The sequence below is a fragment of the Odocoileus virginianus genome, chromosome 31 (genome assembly GCF_023699985.2).
Source record: "Odocoileus virginianus isolate 20LAN1187 ecotype Illinois chromosome 31, Ovbor_1.2, whole genome shotgun sequence".
NCBI lineage: Eukaryota > Metazoa > Chordata > Mammalia > Artiodactyla > Cervidae > Odocoileus > Odocoileus virginianus.
The window spans coordinates 6,085,219-6,101,546 of NC_069704.1; the positions used below are offsets into that span (position 1 = coordinate 6,085,219).

At 49.8% G+C, this 16,328-nt stretch overlaps 1 protein-coding gene across 6 annotated transcripts in view; it reads left to right on the forward strand.

The window, feature by feature from the left end:
* ASTN2 (astrotactin 2) overlaps positions 1-16,328 on the forward strand; it is a 996,620-nt gene that overhangs the window by 198,846 nt on the left and 781,446 nt on the right. The window lies entirely within an intron of this gene.

Sequence of the window (16,328 nt, forward strand, 5' to 3'; positions counted from 1 at the left end):
TGTGTGGTGTTTCCGAGGAAGCCTCCCGGACCCCCTGGACTCAGAGACCGCTGCGTGGGCAGCCTGCAGAGGAGAAGCCCGAGGCTCTGAGACTGTGTCTGCCAGGTCACAGGAGGCCGGTGCATCTGCTTCCAAGAAACAGAGTTGGCACCGTGTGTGGGCGGTTCCTGAGTTGCTTCTCAAGAGAGGGAGAGAGGAGGTGAGGAGGTGGAGACGTTCTTGGAGGGAACATCCCCTCGAGGGCCCCTGGGGCTGGCAGCTCAGCCAGCTGGGACAAAGATGGCACGGAGGCCAGCAGCACAGGTGTCGGCCTGGGGGCCCTGAACCTGGGTTCTGGCTCCAGCTGTTCCCGGGCAGTGTTGCCGCTTCAGCAAGTGCGTCTGCCGTCCAGGCCTCAGCCTCTCCATTTAAAAAGGTGAGGTCAGTGGTTTTTAAGTCATGCTCCTTGGGACTCTAGGGATTTGTGGGTGTGCTTCTGGACCAGGGAGGAAGGTGGTGGGGAGTGCAGACGTACAACAAGCACCCTCATTTCTGCATAAACATTCCTCCTATAGATTTTGTATGTTGGCTGATTTTAAGAAATATCTTATTTATGTATTTAATTGGCCACACTGGGCCTTGGTTGTGGTTTGTGGGATCTAGTTCCTCAACCAGGGGTTGAACCTGGGCCCCCTGCATTGGCAGTGCAGATTTTTAGCCACTGGACCACCAGGGAAGTCCCTGTATGTTGGATTTTGAGTATAAAGTTTACTTTGAACAAAGGGTTCTGCTCCAAAATGAAGTCTGAAAGTCTTTGGCCACAATGGCCATCGGTGATGTTAGCGGGGACGCAGCAGAGAGGCTCACGCGGGCTGTGGGCGATGCTGACTGTGGATTCAACTGCAGAATGGTTGCATTATGTCCTTGGGGTCCTTCGGGGGGTCTACATGCTACCTTTCTGCTTCTTGGGCAAACACATGATTATGTAATTATTCAGGAGCTACGCATACTTTGCTTGCAATGTTCATGGCTCTCATTCCCTTCTGGGTTAAGTCCTAGCTCCCTCATCTCATATCTAAGGCAGCTGGGGCATTCCCAGCCACTCCCTACCTCACATTTATGTCTGGACTAAACTTTGTGTAGTTCTTGTAGCATCTAAAATGCTCCATGATGTTTTAACCTAGAAGACCTTCAGTCATAGGATACCCTCCACCTGAACACTCACTTCTCTTTATTTCATTCTGCTTAAGCCAGAGTCATTGTTATTCATTGTTTATAAGTCAGTTCAAGTCTCAGCTCCTCCATGAAGCCAGCTTGGCTTTCATCCTCACTCTCTGAATTGCATAACCATCTCAAGTGTTGGCAGATTGTCTTCAGCTCGTTTCGACCGTAACACCTTCCTCCACATGATCAAGGGCCCCTCCTCCTGTCTGCAGCCCCGGAAGCCAGAGAACACTGTGACTTCAGAGCCTGCGTCCTGTTCTCCTAGATGTGTTCAGAGCCTCGCACACAACAGCATTAGCTAAACAGACCGGCATGAGTCTGTTTACCTGAATACACCTGAGCCCCTTTGAATTTCAGTTGCCTTGTCTGAGGGATGCAGAGAACCAAGGCTCTTGGACAGGGGTGTCTGAGAGGGAAAATTCGGCTATGTGTATATAAAGGGCTTTATAAGCCATGCTGCATACGGATAAGGGACGTGTGGCTTTAACAGTCACACACCTGGGTTGTGTCTCGGGATCTCCTGCTGCACCCCAGGGCCTTGCACCGGTGCCTGAGATGCCTCAGAAAGGAGGATGGCACAGCCGTCTCAGAAACGAGGCTTTAATTCTAGAAGGGCAGCTCAACACGGTCGCAGGGCCAGTTCCTTAGGGGCGTGGGCAGCTGCTGGCCTGTAGCCGCAGCCTGGCCTCTGTGGTGAGGATGCCGTTCCCCTTACCCTGGGTGTGGGCACTTACTTCCTTGTTCTGCATGCATCAGAAACCCAGACACGCTCCAGGGCCATGGCAGGACAAATGATGCCATACCCAAGACCTTCCACGTTGCTTTTCTTGCCTTGTCTACCTCCATTTTCTTCCAAACAGGCTTAAAAAAAAATATGAATTCAGGGATCTTAAGGGAAAAGAAACTAGCTCAGCCCTTCTCCTATACTGGGAACTCCCCAAGGACCGAGAACACAAAAACATATTACAGAGAGGGAAAGTTATTTCATTAGACACTGTCTCACTCTTTGGCCTATATAATACCTCTGTAAATGAAAAAAACAAAAACAAAACTCAAAAAACCTGAGTGACGAGTGGAAGGGTTTTTCCCAAAAGTACTCATGAAAGTAGGGGCAGAGGAAGGACCAGTGACTGGGACCATCCAGCCCAGGGTGTGTTTCCCGGAACCACAGGGCTTACTTCTCAGCTGCTTGTTCACTACTGCCCATGGGCCAGAGCCCCTTCCCGTCCACTCACCTCGTTTTCCCTTTCTACAAGCGGTAGAGTCTAGTTACCTTGTCCTTGAGACTCTGCCTAGCTGGGAGATGTGTGTCTATAAGTATCCATCCCTTGGTATCCACAAGGGACTGATTACAGGACCACTGTGGATACCAAAATCCCCAGGTGCTCAAGTTCCTTATATTAAACGTGGTGATGTAGTCAGCCCTCTGTATCCGCAGATATGGAGAGGTGACTCTCTATATGTTCACACGTGTACATATACAAGGGCTTCGCAGGTGGCACTAGTGGTGAGGAATGTGCCTGCCAATGCAGGAGGTGCAAGAGACGCGGCTTTGATCCCTGGGTTGGGAAGAGCGCCTGGAGAAAGAAATAGCACCCCACTTCAGTATTCTTGCCTAGGAAATCCCACAGAGGATCCTGGTGGGCTACAGTCCATGAGTTGGACATAACTGAGTGACTGAGCACGTACGTACATAAATATACACACACATATATACACTTCATTTCAAAATATAACAGTGCCTTGAAGTTAAAATTTGTCCCTTTTCATTCATCCATCCATCCATCCATCCATCCATCCATCCATTATTACTTAATTATTTCAGTCCATTTATTCATATTTTATTGACTAAATTCTCAATATTAGGCACCGTCATAGGCACAGTGTTATTCAGGATGGATAATATGTCTTTGCTCTCACAAGTCTTAAGCTCTAGCAGATTCTAGAAGGCATTTTAGAAGAAAATTAAGATGATTTTAAAAGCCTTGACAGTTGAGGGAACATAGTTTATTTCTTGTGGTTCTGGTTAAAAGTAGTCTTATCAAAAGTATGTTTGTACCATGGGAACACTTTGACATATATTCTTATGTATGATTTTAATTTGGTCTCTTGTAAATTCAACAGGATTAGAGAGGATTTTCTCGGTTTGTGGATGAGGAAACCAAGGTCTAAAAGGATGAAGGCATTTTCCTTAGATTCCCATAGATGATTCTTTGCAAAAGAGGCGTAAACATACACTGCTGAGGTTTTTGTCCAGGAGGAGATGACAGGACAGGAGGGGGAAGCCTTGTCGTGGGTCACTGGGCTTGGGGATACCAGTGCACAGTAGGGCTCTGCCTGCATTCTCTGGCGCTAAGGAGAGGCTCCTCCGAGCCTTAGGACCCACCTCTGGTCACTGCGCAAGGACCTGGCCATAACTGGGGCAGGAGGGGTTCGGGTTCGTCCAAAGACCCAAGCTCTGGGCAGGGAGCCTTTTCTGTTCCCTTGGCTTCAGGTCCTGTATCTGCACAAGAGGGACGACGCTTCCTTTCCTACTTCACCGCAGTGCTGAGTCCCCAGTGAGACACAGTATGTTCCCTGAGCAAGACTGCATGCAAGGCATCACCTTCCTGAGCTCCGGGTACCTAGTGGGTGCTCACTGTTGTTTGCTGGTCAGGGGTCTGGAGTGAGGCAAAGGTTGGATGAAAGGGAAGGATGTGGAAGCGCTCCTGTGTCCTCGGAACTGAGTGGGATGTCCTTCATCTGTCCTTTCCTTGAACTTCTCATCCCTCTGTGATGGAGGTGCTACAGATCAGAGAGGTTAAGTAATGTCCCTGCCTCACTCAGGACAGATGGACCAGAACTGGGATCAGATCCCATGCCTCTGTTTTCTCTCTGCTTCTTGCATCTCCTTTCATGATGGAGAGTCTGTTTGCATAGGTTTCTGTCCCACAGGAGTCCCACCTGAATGATGAGCAGCGTAGGCAGTGGATGGCCTCAGTAAGCCTTTAAGATAAGGAGGCAAACCATTAATCTTTGCTTTTTCTATCTTTATCTTTACAAAGTTTCTTATTAGACATTCTCTCTTCACATTTTCAATTAACATTCCTTTCTGATTCTTTTTTCTCTTTCATTCTGCTACAGTTTTTCTTTTTCCATTTTTCTCTCCAAAGTTCCGAGAAGACTCCTATCACAGTCTTGTTTATCAGTGCTTTCCCCTCTTGGCCTGTTTCCAGAATTACCTTTCAGCTGCTAAATCTGACCTGGTCGCTTTCATGCTCAAAACCCCTCACAAGAAAGGACTCACACACCTTCAAGTATTCCAGAAGTTACTTCAGGATCAGGTCCAAACAGTAGCATCAGGTTAAGGGCCCACCTTCCCTTCATCCCTGCAGCTCACAGCTCTGCAGAGGCACCTGCCATATAATAACCATTTCTTCACCTGCCTGCACCCTTACCTTCAACCACCAAAGGGAAAGGCATGCTTCGTTCACCTCTTATGCCTTAGCTTCTAGAACAGCACTTTGCTCAGCATAGAACAGATGCTCAGTGAGTAGTGATTTCTTCAGTGAAGAAATGCATCGGGCACCCCACCCTCTCCTCTACCTCTGTCCTCTTCCCCAGGGTCTAGAGATCGGAAATCTAAGCTCTAATATCCCCTGTTCACTAGAGACACCAGCGGGAAGCTGTTAAAGTGACACTTTCATAGCATTTTGCAGATCCCAAGCCATTGTACACACATTAACTCTGTTTGATTTTCACAACAACCTGTGAGCTTGGGGGTGGAGATTTCCATTCGGTGGCACAGAGGAGGACCCCAGGCCCCAAAGCGGCTGCAGGACTTGCCCGAGGCCACGCCGTCAGCACGCGTGGTGCTCGGACCTGCACCCTGCGTGACTGCTGCTGCCGCGGCCCTTGGCTTCTCCACTCACACAGACACTCTGTCTTAATTACCGCGAATGAAGGAAGGGAAAGCCAGGATAATTATTGGTGACACATTGAGCAAGTGTGAAGCTCTTAAAGAATTGAAATGCTTTCTTCCTGGACTTTCAAGGACTTTTTCATTACCCCTAATTCCTTACATTTGTATATCAATTTGGAGGTTTGCAAAGTGATTTTTTTTTTTTTTTAGCCCTACATTCCATCTGCCTTTTACTTCATTCAGCGGCGTGGACCGAACAAGGCTTTAGAAAAGCACATTGTTGTCTCTTGTCTGTGCCCTGCGCTGTGCCAGGCACTGAGGCTGTAATTGTGAGCCATCAGACGTGGCCTCTGCCCTCAGGGAGCTGAGAGGTGAACGGACGGGGAGACACACAGCTGTGACAGTGCGCGGTGATTGTCAGGAGGCCAGAAGCACAGGATGCTGTGTAGCATGGCGTCCCAGGCAAGTAGCGGCTGGAGAAGACTTTTTAGATGGAAGCAGTGGTCTAAAGAACAGGAAGAAGTTAGCGAGGCAAGCAGTGGTGGGAAGAATGCACCAGGCAGAGAGAGTGATGTGCAGATTCCAGGAGGTAAAGTAAGTCTGCTTCAAGATTATTGCAGCTCTGTTCATAATCCTGGTAGCTGAGATGTAGGAACAACCTAAATGTCCTTTGGCAGGTGACTGGCTGATATATCGACAGAGATACAAAATGGAATATCCCTATATGTGTGTGTAACATAATATTGCATGCATCCCAAGTTGCTTCAGGTCTTTGTGACCCCATGGACGGTAGCCCAGCAGACTCATCTGTCCATGGAATTCTCCAGGCAAGAATGCTGGAGTGGGTTGCCATGCCCTCCTCCAGGGGATCTTCCCAACCCAGGGACTGAACCTGTGTCTTCTGTGACTCCTGCATTGCAGGTGAATTCTTTACTGCTGAGCCACCAGGGGAGCCCAGCAGTGGAATATTATTAAGCCTCAAAAAAGAGGAAAGTCCTACTTTGTACAGCAGCGCAGATGAAGCTGGAGGACAGTGTGCTATAAGAGAAATAAGCCAGACACGAAAGGCAAATAGTGCGTGTCTTAGTCAATCAGTCGTGTCCGAGTCTTTTCAACCCCGCCAGGCTCCTCCATCCACGTGATTTTCCAGGCAAGAGTACTGGAGTGGGTTGCCGTTTCCTTCTCCAGAACAGTGCATGGTTCCACTTACATACGGTCTCTAAAACTGTCAGACTCACAGAGGCAGAGAGTATAATAGAATGGTGGTTGCCAGTGTCTGGGGAAAGGGAAAATGAGGCATTACTATTCAATGGGTATCCATTTCTAGTCTTGCAAGAGGAATGAGTTCTAGAGATCTGCTGTATAACAGATTTGTTATATACTGTAAAGCAGTATTGTTAACAATACTGTATTGTACACTTAAAAGTTTATTGAAAGAGTAGATCCCATGATGAGTTACTACCTCAATTAAAAAAAAAAGAAAGATTGTGAGTCCTTCAGATGAGGACATTGAGAGCTGTAGATGGGAAGGGACTTGCTTGAGTGGACTCGGGGGGGGATCAGGAGCCATGGCAGAGACCACCCGCCTTCTGGCCTGCGTCTAACCTCCTTGGCTATACTTGCCGGGCTCCGCCTTTTAGGAGGCAGAGGGGCAGCTGGAGGAGGTGCCTGGGCCACTTGGGTTCAAACACAGACGCCAGGGACTAGCCAGAGCCAGCGCCAGCTGCTGAGACTCCAGCCCCCTGAATCCCAGCCTGCGGCTGCTCTGCAGACTGGGCCTCCCGCCACTCACAGATTAGTCACAGACGCTGCAACACATCGGCAACATTGTGTCAGAAGAAGACGTGCAGCAGCATCCAGATAGCAGCCTCATTAGCCTCTTATTATCCATTCACCCAAATATTCCGACTAATCAGCCTTCAGATGGGCAGGATTAATGGGTTGCAGTCCTGGCACTGGGCACCTCTAATTGAAATGGATGCGTTCGCCTTTCAGAATGGACAGCTTATCCTTTGCCATTTCAGAGAGAGTGTGCCCCAGCCCAGAGGTTCTGCTCTCAGGGCCCTGACGGCCGAGCCCGCGGGGGGTGAACGGAGCCCTTTGCTCATCTCCACTTGGAGCTGGAGACCCCTTCTTGTATCATGGTCATCAGTTTGCTGCGTGTTCCTCTCCCCTACAGGACTGGGAGCTGTTTGAGGGCAGATCTGTATCAATCGGCATCAGGTCTGGCTGCATTTAAGAAAGGCAAAATACTAGCACTTTAAACAAGATGAAATTTATTTTTTCTGTTACTTAGAATGAGTCTGATGAGAGGACGGTCAGGGCTGGCAGAGCAGCTCCGTGATGTCTTCAAGGGCTTAGCCATTCCTTCCTCCCTCCCCTCCCTTCCTCCATCCCTCCCCTTTTTAAAAATGTTTCCATCATCCTAAGGTATAGCATCCATCCTCAAGGTCCAAGATGACTGCAGGAAAGTCTGAATCTCAAGCGGCAGGAAGGGGAAAAACGAAAGGGAAAATGAAGCATACCTACTAGCTGAAGCAGCTCCCTTTAAGGAGCTTTTGGGGTGTCCCTCATGACACTTATTCTTGATATCTCATTGACCAGAACATGGCCACCTGAGTTCAATGCAGTTGTTAGCTGGAAGTGTCCCCAGCTAAATAAAATCAGGGTCTGTCACTCAGCAAGAAAAGGAGAATGCATATCAGATGGGCACCTTCAAGTCTTTGACAGATTCAGCTTTAACATCCCTCACAAGGCCTTCCTTGCCCATCGTGGGTGGGGTTAAGAATTTGGGCAGACAAACCTGGGTATAAATGCCAGCTCTGCTCTTTACTAGCTGTGTAAAGAGCTAGGCAAGCTTTGTTTACTTTTTTGAGCCCAGTCTCTTTATTATGGTAATTATTGCACTGACTTTATAGGGTGGTCATGAGGATCAGATGAGTCGGTGCTATTCAAGTGCCTGATAGGACTTCCGGCACACAGTGAAGGATCAATAATTGATGGCTTCCATGACTATGAGTGATCGTCATCACCACCATAGAGGTGGGTTTTATATTTCATTTTGAAGAATTGTGGGCTTGGAGGAAGAAGACTTATGTTTAAGACCCACACAATGGCTGTATGACTTCTGGCAAGTCACCTAACTTGTCTGAGACTCATTCTTATTTCTAGAAAATGAGTATGATTAGGCCTACTCTCAGTAATGAGGATCAAAAAGTTTCTTTCCAACGCACCATAAAATGCTATACTATTAAGAAAGGTATTGTTTTGCATTGAGAAAACCACAATTTGTTGGGGGGATGGTGTCAGACAATTTAGTTCCACACGCCAGCTTTGCCACTTCTAAGATACCTTACTTTGACAATATCACATGACCTGGCTGAACTTTGGTTTCCTCACTAGTGAAAGGACATAGCAATACTTTTCTTGCAACTTTCTTGTAGAATTGAAGAGACTTCTCAATGCAAATTCAAAGTACCTGAAAAACAGAAGACTCTAAATAAGTGGCAGTGCTGTTCATGGTGGTGGTGATGATAAGGGTGATGGTGAATCACTCAATATTTATGGAATGGACAAATAAATGGAAGAATGAAGAGTCAGCAGGCGAACTGGAAGCCTGGCGTTCGTATCCTCCGTCTTCAGGGCCACGCGGAGGGGACATGTGAGAATCCCTGTGAGGTTTTGACTCTGGGTTTTGCTCTGGGCAACCTTGGCCTTGCCTGGTGGGTTCCACACACCAACAGGGCTCACGTGACATGAGTTGGGGAACCCCCTTAGGGCCGTCTTCTTATCGTGTTCCTGGGAGAGCAGGTTTCCCAACTAGATGTCACTTCCAACTATCCTTGGGCCCACTTGCCTCCTATGGGGAATCAAAGTCCATTCAATCCTCCTGGCATCGGTGTCTCCAGGCCCTGCGTATGTATGTTGCTCGGCAGGGTCCCATAAAGTCTCGATTTCACAGAGGGTGAGATGATAATATTACTCCTTTTCTCTTCTAACAAGAGGTGATAAAACCTTTATGATACCTCTGGCCTACACATCCCTATTCTGTTTCCGTGTTACTCTTGCTTTTCCAGACTCCTCCCGACTTTCCTCCATTAAGTACATCAAGTACTAAGAACTCAGAACTCATTTGGTACAGAGAGAAACTCAATTATATCCACCAGCAGAGTGTAAAAGGGATAGAGGTTTGAGATATTATTTATACGTTACAGCCTCTAGGTGGAAACTTGCCAATTTTCAGTCCAGCAGTCTATAGGAATGCTCAGGAGGATGTCAGCTGAGTTCAGAGGAACCATTCCACCCAGGAAACACTCTCTAAGAGGATTTATAGTAATGCAAATGTCAAAGTTAGCTTCAAGTTAAATGAAACTAACTGGACCCTGTAGACCAGAGTTTGTAAACTGGGAGCCCAATACTGTCTCTAAGCCACAGGCGTGTCTCTAAGCTGCAGACATATCTCTCAGCCATAGATGTGTCTCTCAGCCATAGATGTGTCTCATTTTGTCCATGGTAGGCACTCAATTAAAAAGAAAAAATTGGTTGCCCAAAATTTGAAAATCAGATTTCACAATGAAAGTACAGATTGCGTGTGTGTGCATGCAAAATTGCTCTATGTGCAGCAGGTCCGCGTTCTTGAATGGCGACCAGTGGCTGGATTTCAGTAGCAGACAGCGCTTTAGGAAGGTCACACGTGCTCTAGTTTGCCCACAGTCGCCACCACTCCCTGGTGTCCCTTTTATTGGATGCTGCTGCCTCCCCATGCACATTCTCTGTAAATATTTGTGTTTAGGCCCCTTCTTCACAAGATACCCACTGCTTGAAGTCATACAAAAGTCAAAATGACCTCTAGCGTGAGTGAAACCAGACGGATCCTTTAGTAGGTACTCCTCACTGATAGAAGTGCCGCTGTCAGAGTTTCTTCTAGCTGCAAATGTACCCAGACGAATCCATTAGAGAGAACTCGTGAGTCACGCAGGCTCTGAGGACCTACTGTGTCAACCCTGAAAAGCATCAGAAGGACACATTCACCTCCGTGGAGTTCTGTTTACTGGACTCGGTTCCTGTCAGAGCTGACGGCCCCACTGGTTTTTGAATGGCCTTAGGCTCAGAAAGAGCAGCTGGCATAGAGCGAATTGTCCTTTTCTCCCTCTCGTCTGGAGTGGCTCTTTCACGGTGGACAAAGGGCAGCCCAGCAAGGCTCAGATGGGAAGGAGCAGTGTAACCGGGACTCAGGCGGTCGGGAGCGAACGTGGGCCTTGTGCTAAAGCCTTGTGATATGTAGAAGCCAAGGCTGGGTTACGATGTCGCAGGGCTGAAGCATCAGCCTGGGAGGCAAGTCCCATCCTGACTCCCATCCCTGATGTGCTAAATGAATTTGGGCAAAGCCTTTCCTTCTGTGGACTTTAGACTCCCATTTGCAAAACTGGGCTTAGGCTGGATAAACTCTGGAGACCCTTTTAGAAACAGTTATTCTAGAGAGAGACCTGGAGATGAGTGACAGAGGGGGAGGTCTGTAAGTGGCACATCTCAGGGCAGTTCAAGCGTCTGCTCTGAATTTACCACGACCGCCTGGACGATTCTGCTGTGTCTGCTGTCAGGCTCCATATTATATCCCCACCACATCTTCCCTTCTCCCTCCCTCTCTCGGATCCAACCACCGCAGCCCCACATTCTGGGAACGTGCCACGCGTAAGCCACGGGGGGCATTGCTTCAACCTCTAATGTCCTGTCCTTTATCCTGGCAGAATCCTACTCTTCAAGACTCAGTCCCTCTTCTTTGAAAACTCCCCCATCCCCCTCCACCCTCATACACACAGTCACACCCAAAGTTGCCTGGCTCTGAGGTTCAAATCCCAGCTATGCCTTCTACCAAGAGTGCCGCACGGTTTTTGTGGATGGCAGGGCCAGGAACCCAGTGTCCCCGGTTCTTCCCCGCGAGTCTCTGAAGCTCCCACTTTACCAGCGGCTCATCTTAGTCACCACTGGGACCGCAGGCCAGATTGCTTGACTGCTGTCTCAACTTCCACATCCAGAAAAGAAGGATAAAAATAGTAGTCAGCTCATAATGTTGAGAGGGTTAACGGGTAAGCCTGCTAACCGTGTGATCCCATGCCTGGCACCTGGTCTGTGCCGTTTGAATGTTCACTTTACATGTACAGAGACGTCTGCACTCATGTTTGTGTCCACTTATGGCCGGAGCTGAGCCCAGCACAGAGGGGGAGCACTCTTCCAGGAGTCTTGGGACTTGCGGTTTGGGCCCTGGCTGCTATGTGAGCTCTGTGATTTGGGGCAGGAAGCTTAACTTCTGGGAGACTTGCCCTTGCCTTCTGAGCAGAGGGAATGGTCATGCCTGTGCTTTCTGACAGCTGCCGTCTGCAGTGCTTACCGGGGCTGATGAATGGGAGTCAGGCGGGGCGGGGACGTCCCCTGAAATGGGAGGCAACGCTCTGCATACGTGAGCTCTTGATTACCATTCCTCACGCCGACAGTGTCTTTTCTCTGGTGGCAGCCGAGAGCCACTTGCTGCCCAACCACCGAGGCCCAGATGTTGCCAACATCTGTCTGCTTCACCAGGCCTGATACAGAGAGAGGAGGAGCAATGCGGGGAGGGAGAATCACATGCTGGAAGCTGTGTGGACAGGTCTCCCTCACTCCCCCTGCTGCCCCGCCTCGACTGTGGTCCCCTGGGAGGGGGCCACTTCTCACTCTGCTCTGGGCTCAAGTGTCCCGTCCAGCCCAGTGTCTGCCTTCAGGGAACCCTGGCTGACTTGATGCGGAGGACTCCGTGCTGCCTTTTTTTTAAGTATTTTATTTGAAAAATAAATTTTATTTGGCTTCCCTGATAGCTCAGTTAGTCAAGAATCCACCTGCAGTGCAGGAGATCCCAGTTCAATTCTTGGGTCGGGAAGATCCCCTGGAGAAGGGATAGACTACCCACTCCAGTATTCCTGGGCTTCCCTTGTGGCTCAGCTGGTAAAGAATCCACCTGCAATGCGGGAGACCTGGGTTCGATCCCTGGGTTGGGAAGATCCCCTGGAGAGAAGGGAAAGGCTACCCACTCCAGCATTCTGACCTGGAGAATTCCATGGACGGTATAGTCCATGGGGTCGCAAAGAGTCAGACACGACTTTTGTTTTATTTACTTACCTATTTTTGGCTTCGCTGGGTCTAGTTGCGGCAGGTGGGGGCTCCTGTCTAGTTGCGGTGTGCCGGCTTACGCGACGGCTCCTCTTGGTGCAGAACACGGCCTCTAGGGTGTGTGGGCTTCTGAGTTGCAGCGCTTGGGCTCAGCAGTTGCAATTCCCGGGCTCCAGAGCGCAAGCTCCAAAGTTGTGGTGCGCAGGCTTAGTTGCTCCATGGAATGTGGAATCTTCCCAGACCAGGGGTCTGGTCTGAGCCCAGACCAGGAGACCGTGTCTCCTGCGTTGGCAGGCAGAGTCTTTCCCACTGAGCTACTAGGGGAGCCCCTCAGTGCCGCCTTTTGTCTCTGGGATCAGCCGAGGTTAGCAGAGCCTCTCTGTTAACCCAGTAGAAAGATGGTGAGCCTGGGATTCAGGAACCCCGCGGCTGCGGCTGCCTTGCTGTGTGACCTCAGGCAAGGCAGATACGCCCTCTGGGCCTCTTTCACACTGATAAAGTGATGCATCTGAGGTTCCCCAAAACAGCGTTCCCTCCCTGATGGATCCTTGAGTGCTGTGGAACATCTTCCATCTGGGAGAGACTGGACGTTCAGTATCTGCACGTGAAGAGAGCATTTTCTCCCCCTTTTAGTTGGTTTCTATTATGTGGAGAATAGTAGCCAGCGCTACCGGGTACCAGGACCTTCACCCACTTTAGCTCATTTAGTCCTTACAGCAGTCCTTCCAGGCGGGCACCAGCATCCTTGTTTCTCTACCGATTAAGAATCAGAGAAGAAAATTCGCTCTTAGGTCACACAGCTCATCAGAGAGACAGTTATTCAGGATTTTTCCGAAGCGTTGTGCCTCCAAGAAGCAATGAGTCTCTCGTCCCTGAAGAAGAGCTTCAACAACAGGCTGGGCCAGAGCCGGGGATGTCAACCTTGGCCCTGTCTGTTCACCGACTCCTAAGATGGCCATCCCTAGGCGGACCGTCACAGACCACCGGGCACATCCCCTCTTTCATAGGTGAGGCTCTGAGAAGAGCGGGGACTTGACCTGCATCACTCACAGGCCTCCCAGAGTCAGGCCGACCTGGGTCTGAGCTCTGTCTGTCCCTCAGTGCGGGCTTGCAGGGGAGCCCAGCCCCAGTTCCCAGGCCATGGACACACGGGGCTGGGCCAGGGTACTGAGGGAATACCTGTGAACCAGTGGTCCTCTGCCCAGAGCCTGCGGGGATGCGCCTCAGCCTTCCCTTCCTGCTCTGGATGGGGGTGAGAGTATCTTTACTGAAATACCTCTTTGCTCCCTCTGGGGAGTGAAGTCGCTCAGTCTTGTCCAACTCTTTGCGACCCCATGGACTGTAGCCTACCAGGCTCCTCTCTCCATGGGATTCTCCAGGCAAGAATACTGGAGTGGGTTGCCATTTCCTTCACCAGGGGATCTTCCCGACCCAGGGGTCGAACCGGGTCTCCTGCACTACAGGCAGACTCTCTACCATCTGAGCCACCACGGGCTCCTCTAGGGAGTGGGGTGGTACCGGCAGCTCTGTGAGAGGGTGAGGTTTCACTGCCGCCTTCCCAAAGGCGTGAGCAGGGGCAGCTCTCGCCTGGGCTCCCTGGGAAACACGACCGCCTGTCTCCACTGGGTGCTGGCGGGGAGGCCTGGGCCAGCGTGGCCTCTCTGACGCCCTGCGCTGCAGACGGGCGCACGGGGAAGGGTTGGGTGGGTCACAGCCTGGCAGGCAGCCGGCGGAGCGCGACCTTCACAGCTAGTTGGCCTCATTGACCAAACCTTGAACAAATTCCCTCCTAACCACCTTCAACAAATGGCCTCCTCCCTCTGAGGCTTCATGTGGGAGAAGAGGATAATGATAGAAACTTCTTCACACATTTGTAAGGGTTAAGTGAAATAGCATAGGTGAGGTGGGGAAGGCAGGGCCCGGTAGGGGGAAGGTGCCCGACAGCGCTAGTCTTCCTGCCTCTGTGGTTCAGGGGTTGCTCTGCGGTCCCTCATCCGAGGCCAGCAGTAAACCAGTGTCCGACTCAAGAGGAAAATACCAGCTGTCTCCACTTTGTTTGCTGTTGGGGGCTAACTCTTCTTATTGTTCTTTTGCCTAGCATTTATGTAGACTTATGAGGTGCCAGGGGCTTCCCACATGGCTCAGTGGTTAAAAAAGAAAAAAAAAGAAACCCACCTGCCAATGCAGGAGACGTAAGAGACACCGGTTCGATCCTTGGATTGAGAAGATCCCCTGCAGGAGGTCATGGCAACCCACTCAGTATTCTTGCCTGGAGAATCCCATGGACAGAGGAGCCTGGTGGGCTACAGTCCATGGGGTCTCTGAGTTAGACACAATTGAAGTGACTTAGCATGCATACCTGCATGAGGTGTCAGACACTGGACCTGGACCTATATTAACTCACCTTTGTCTCCCAACACATCCATGAGGTTCACGGTATTTATTTGACAGATGAGGACACTGAGGCAGGGAGAAGTCGCCCCTTGTGTGGGGTCAGTGGAAGAGCTGAGAGTGCAGGCCTCACTGTACTGGACTGAATCTCAAAACCTGAGATTCACCCATTACCTTGTCTGTTGTCAAGCCCCTGCTGTGTGTTAGGCATTGTTTCAGGCGCCGAAGATGTCAAACAGTGAGCAGATAACACCCCTGCTCTCATGGAGCTTCCAGTCCAACTCAGAGGGAGACTCAAGTGTCAGAGCCAGCCCCCCAGGAGCCCACATCCTGACCCGAGCCCCCTCACCTTTGCTCGTGACATTTTGGGGCAAATCAACCAATCAGCAGGCTGGCGGCGTTCCTTCCACTGCTTGACCACTGCTGCCTTCTCCCCAGCTCGCCGCTTGCAGCTCAGGACAGCCGCCTGGGCACCTCCCAGGGTGGTGGCAAGCCCAGGGCTCAGTTAGCGCGGCTCTAGGACTGTGGTCATCTGCAGGTGCCCTCAGCCCCTCCTCCATGCTTCTGAGACTTATTCAGAAACATACTCCTCACGTTTTGGCAATGATGGGAGGCAGTGCAGAGTGTGAGATCCTATCAGAACTGGGTTTATTGCTGAGCTCTGCCACGCTGTTCCCTGGTTCTCAGGGAGCTCATTCGTCTTCCGTGTGCCTCAGTTTTGGGGTGTGTGTAACGGGACCCATTAACCCCACATCACACCTACATCACCCAGTTCCCAAGACTGAGGCCCGCAACTGGAGGACTGGGACCTGCCTTTAGTTCTCTAGACATGTGATTTGCTCATCTTCCTCATAATAAAATTGATACAAAAAAAATAGTTCTCTCCCCATTTCAGAGATCTTTAGACTTCAGGGCTGGGGCCGGAGGTGGGGAATGAGTGCTTCACTCATCTTGCGTGCAGAATTGAAAAGGTTGCCCAAAAATCTCAGGAATGCATTCATTTTGATTTTCCGAAATAGTGTATTAAAATATGGTTTATGCTGATTACTATGTTTTTGGCATCCCTTTAGATTTTGCTTGCAAGACAGGTGCCTCCCTCGCCTCGCCCGTCCCCAGCCGTGCAATGCTCAACTAGATGCTCAGATGAGGGAGGGCGGCTGGGAGAGGCTTTTAAACCTAAGTGCTCTGTGATTGAGGCTGTTTTGTTGCCGTGGTGGTGGTTTATATTGTTTTCTTGTAGTTACAGTAGCATGCTTTTAGATGGGAAGAGATTTTCCCGGAGGGTAGAAGAAACCCTCCCAGATTTTCTACTGAATCTTACAGGTCTGGGTTCTGATCATGAGTCTGCCACAGACACATTTTGTGACCTGGAGCCAGTGACATTATCATACCTGGAAAATGAGAATATTAGCACAGAGCCCCTGTGCAGATTTCGTGCAATTAATTTGTCGATGTCAGTGAATGTCTTAATGTTTTCCTTTTCAACATGAAAGTATACTTTTTTTCTGATTCTGTTCCCTGGAACCCTAGAAATTTCAGGCTCCCAACCTCTACTTGAACTGGAAGAGTCCTTTTTTTTTATGGTTTTCTTTTTTCTATAAATTAGTGACCAGTTAAGACATTTTTAAAAGGAAGCTGTTCATATGCAGTTATAATAATGGTGGCTAACCTGAGGATCTCTGAGTTCCTTTCT